Source organism: Sebastes fasciatus, chromosome 12 (genome assembly GCF_043250625.1).
Source record: "Sebastes fasciatus isolate fSebFas1 chromosome 12, fSebFas1.pri, whole genome shotgun sequence".
In the NCBI taxonomy this organism is placed as follows: Eukaryota; Metazoa; Chordata; class Actinopteri; order Perciformes; family Sebastidae; genus Sebastes; species Sebastes fasciatus.
The window spans coordinates 9,491,423-9,496,958 of record NC_133806.1 but is presented as its reverse complement, the minus strand read 5'-3'; positions in this window follow the sequence as shown (position 1 = coordinate 9,496,958).

Genomic DNA, 5,536 nt, shown 5'->3' with positions numbered 1-5,536 from the left:
TGCTGTTGATGCTACTGATGCTGATGCTGCTGCTGCTGCTGATGTTGATGCTGCCGATGCTGCTGCTAATGCTGATGCTACTGCTGCTGATGCTGCGCCCTCCGCATCTCCATCCCTCCGCTCAGCTTAAGCAAAACATCCCACAGATTTAAGGCTGGATCCGCGCCATGTGTCGGGGCCGTAATGCCCTTAAATCCCCACTGAACTATTAGTGTAACGATGAATGGGTCCATTACAGTTTTATAAAACATGAATCAAGTCGTTCTTTCACCATAACTCCATTTTAGTCAAGTTAAATTAATTTCTATAGCACATTAAAAACAACATGAGCTGACCAAAGTGCTTTACAGACATAGTGCAGAATAAAAACAGGTCAACAGTGCAGACAACAAAATCTCACATCCACAGACAGAGACCGAGGTAAAATCCATGAGTAAAAGACTGTTATAATGAGCATTATAAAAGGCCAATTAGTAATCACAATTCAAGTACATTCAAAAGCCAAAGAAAAGAGGTGGGTCTTGAGCTGTGCTTTGAAAGACTCTGAGGGAGCAGATCTGATATGGACATTTTAGCTCTACATATTTTAGTAAAAGTCCCATTATCCTGGTCGTTTTTTACCATCAACAAATTCCCATCACTTTTATGTATGTTTAAGTGCTGAGGACTTGATGTGCTTTTCCTAATATAGGAGGCTGGATTCGGAAGAAAAAATAGATTAAAGTAGACTAATAACTGAAGTGATGAAAATCATGAGCAGTATAAGAACATTGAATCAAATATTGTAGTTTAGTAGTTTTCATGATTTCTTTCACTTTACAAATGATAAAACAGCACTTCTCTGATAAATTAAGTTACATTACTTGTGAAGTAAAAGAGTTTGCATATAAAATATATGGCTAAAGGATTGATTCATAAAATGTAATGCATAATTAAAGTGACCCAGCTGACAGAAACTGCAGCAATCTGACTGGGAACCTGTAAACTTGAGAGCTTCAGAGAACCCCTTGTATGTTAATGAAGACACAACAATACAGACAAAAATTAATATTCCTGTAATCTAACCATTTTTCTTATTTCTGGCAACTTTCAAACAACAGAACAGAGATGTTACAGTTTAGTTTACCTGTTCCAAGATCATACTGTATAGCACATTTAGCCTAAAATGATTTACTGTAAAGAAACAAACACTAAAGCTTTCTGCGTGTGTTTTTAGCCATGCTAGCAGTGTGGCTCTATGATTCTCTGACTTTCTCCTCCTGTGCCACCAGCAGATTGACATGGTGGTTCACGGTGAAATGTCTCGACAACTGTTGGATGGTTTTCTATGCGGTTTGGTGCAGAAATTCCAGCCCGTGGTTTGCAGAAACGTACAATGCCGACATTTTATTCTGGCGACTGGGTTGAGAAATTCATGGTCCTTTTAAACTTGTTTGACGTCATTGAGGTAATTCACTGACTCTATATAGTCATACACTCTGAAACCCTCTGAGGCTTCACCTAAACTATGAAATGTTATGGTAATGTTAAAGTATATTGAATGATTGAAACTAAGTATACAGTATGTCATTTAATTAAATTTTTCATTAAGCAGAATTTGAAAGCAGGTCAATTGCTAAGATATATAAATGCTTAACAGCCTGTTTGATCGTCTGACCGCTCATGCTTTTTTTCCCCATTGTGCTTCTTTTTAGCTCTGTGATTGTGTTCCCAGATCTCAGCAATTAATTTGCTGAGCACAGTGTTACCATGACCAATAGATGATAGCCAAAGCTATGAAAATAAGACCAGAGTTGTAATAAACCCCAATTTTGGGGTACAGAAAAATAGTAGTGCTTCACTATGAACCAAGCGGCAATCCCAAAAAACTGATGCACATTAAAGCAGCTTTTTGTCAACACAGTAATTGTTAAAACACATCCAGGGTGCCGGAGACGTGCAAATAATAATAATATAGGTGGCAAAATCCCCAAGCTGTCAGCTCTGAGGGGATTTGTGATTTTTTTTTTTGTCATTTTTTTTTTGTCATCCGCCACACTGAGTGAGTGCTGGCATGTTTCCAGGACAGTACATTACTATCACAGCTTGGAGGGAGAGATAGGCAGATATGCGTGGGTAAGCCAAATCTCTGGATTGTACAACAGCTGGGTACAATAAAGATGAGTAGGCTCCGACTCTGTAGTAGAGGCAAGGAATACCCCCTTCCTCCTCCTCACACATATATGCAGATACCCTAATGTACAAACACACTCATACACACACTGTTTGTCTCATTATTGAGGCTTCCAAAGAAAAAACTCTTTTCTTTTTAAAACCTTAATGGCCATCCATCATGCTCCTTAAATTCAGTTCAGCTCCTGAATCATCCTTTTAAACCAGGATCATACAGACATAATAGCACTTGTTCAGACTGTGAGGTGTATGATGTGATAGTGTACAGCTGTTGTAGTGTTCAGAACAAAGTGACTCCTTCTCATCATTGTTCCCCCAGTGGACTGACCTTTTCTCTCCAGTCAGAACAACAGAGACGCTTCCTACTGCAGGCTGAAAGCTTACCTGCTTAACATGGATCTCACGTTGCACACACACAAACTCACACACAAACTCTTTTGTACTGTACTTGTGAGGACTATCTGGTACGCCATGTTCTCAGACCAAGTCTAGTGGGAAAAAGTGTTTATAGCTGTTCTGAGTGGCTGCACTGGAAGCCTGCCATCAGAGACGGGTTAGACACCACAAGTTGTACAAATCGAAAATGTCTATTTCTTATTGATGATACTTGACATTTGCAGTTCCATTTACTGATTTCTGAATAGGATTACCCAGCCTGGTCTCATAAAAATCATTTTCCCATACAATTTAGTAATTTTAAGCCAAAACATGATGTTTTACTAAACTTATAACCACGTAGTTTTGTTGCCTACACCTAAACGTAATTGAGAATGCAGTTTTGAAACGGCAAAAGCGGCCATGAGCAGTTAAAACAATGTAATGTTTATATATATACATGTATGTAGAAATATTGATATGAAATGTATTTCTGTTTCAGAAATGTCGAAAGAAACCGTATTTGTGGTTTTCGAAAATTTCAAAGCGTTCTCATCCCAACTCGTCATATACTGACGATTAATCAGACACCCTTGGCATCACTCTTTTCGGTCGCAGTAAACACATGCTTAATGTTGTGAGGTAAACAAAAACACGTGCTTAGGTTCAGGCAACAAAACCACTATAGTTAGGTTTAGGAAAAAACGACATGGTTGGGCTTAAGACTACTACGTTTATACAGTGAAAATGAATGTTGTGAACATGGGACATGAACGAACAGCTAATTGTAATGTGATGCACGGGACATGAACAACGGTCTCCTGGATGAAAGCCAGTCACCACACTCCCGGCGCACTTTCACTGAGTGTTTAATATTGAAGCGGATGGTTTTACATCGTAGTTAATGGAAAGCTCAGTCCATCATCGTTAAAGGGTGCCTTAAACATCGGTATCTAATGCCAATGGCTGTGACAAAGTACCGGTATTTGACGCCTTGGGAATGAAAACAGGCTGAAACCAACATTTTCTTCTGTCGACTGGGTTAATAATAATAATAATACATTGTATTTTGTGGCGCCTTTCAGGGCACCCAAGGACACCTTACAAGGATAAAATAATTGGTTGGGATAACGAACACACTTTCAGACAGTCTCTCCTTAAGGGTATTCATCGTGTTCTCGATTGCACACACGAGAAGTGACAGAGGAACTTGTGTGAAGTAGGGCCAGCCTCTAAATGTTAATAATTTGAGTCGAGAAGCCCCAGAGTCGACTCGCATTTCGTCAGTTGAGCTTGTCAACAGCCTTTCACCCTAACCCATAGCTCTAAAACCAAGTCTGAAACCTCAAACCACCCTTTGAAGAACTGAGGAAAAAAATGCTCCCACTTTCCAAAAATGTCCTTACTCAAGGTATAACACGTAAGTTGGTCTTCACAAGCATATGCAAGCACTCACACACTACATGAGATTCTTTCTGCAGACTTTACTTGCCCTTTATAAAATCTAAGTTGTACTTTTTGTACTGTATCTCTGGATTCCAAAATGTTCTTGGGATAAAAACTGTGGTGGATTGAACTTGCGAAGCATTGCTGCTGGTCTCCATGTGCAAAAAAAAAGGCCTTTTGGTGCATTGTAGTGTTTTTAAACATCACTGCTCTGGTGGGTTTTTGTCACAGCTGCGTTGGTTTTCAGCTCCAACACACCCACCAAATGGGAGCAAAACATACCTTATAGGCCATTGTCCAACTATGCCGAACTATTCAAGCATTCAACTGTTTGAAACATTTTCACAGTGAATGCATCCCAGCCTAAAATGCAAAAGTCACCCATCCAGAGAGACCTTCCCTCTGGATTTAAGCATGTGTGCCTGTCAGAGCTCCATTCATGAGCAGCAGGAACAGACGAGTATAAGGCAACAGAGGCCGAGGTGAGAGCAGACATCCAAATACAAGGCTGTCTGTGGAGATGGACAGAATTTAAACTAAATTCACTTCAACAAGTTGGTTTCAAAACCCTTGATTCTCCTAAAAGTTGTTTTTATCAGGACAGGTTGTTCCAAACAACAGAGGGATCTTTGGAGACTCTATAAGAAATGTGCTGAAGGCCATCTTTTTTTTCTTTTCTTCAAGTCTAAATGTAAGTTTAATGGTCAAATTCTTGAATGGAAAGTTTTCTTAACATTAATGAATAACTTAAGATAAATATAACTTAAATAAGCACCTTGGCACCTTGCATGGCAGCCTCTGCCGTCAGTGGCTGACATGTGTAAAGCGCTTTGAGTGGTCGGAAGACTAGAAAAGCGCTATATAAATGCAAGTCCATTTACCATTTACCTTATTTCAGGCATCTAACCAAAAACCCAATAAAAAAAATCATTGACTTCGGGACGAGGGAACTGGAAACTGCGAAATGCTAACTTATTCTGGGTTTGAGGACTCATTCAGGCAGCACCCTAATGTGGAGTTTAATAAATAATGCTGTCTTTTAGGGCCGGGGATCTGGGCTTTTATTCATATTGATTTAGCCGTATTGAAGTTTTAAACATTTGGGATTGTGCCAGAATAAGATCTGGGATGTTTATTTCACGTTTGCAACAAATTTCTTACATCGACAACGACTTTGATAAAGTATCCACTCGGTAGCTGTATTAAAAGCGTATGCAATCAGGGAATTTCCTCGCAAAGCTGAGATTGTTTTCTCAATCCGTAAGCAGATTTTCAGGATGCTTTGAGTTCTGCGTTTTGGCTCCCAGTAGGCAACACTGGATTGGGGCTCAACCTCACTTTCCATTTTAATTAATCCTCCTTCGCCTGTGGTTGTCTGATTAGAGCGGGGCAGCCCTGCGCTTCCTCTTTTCCCTGAAGCAGAACATGGAGCATCTGCCAGGCAGGAAGCTGCTCTTGACGGGCGAGAGGATGGAGACTGCAGTTGATGCACAGGAATGCGCAAAAGGTTATTAAGTTTTACAACAGTCAGCACACAGCATTG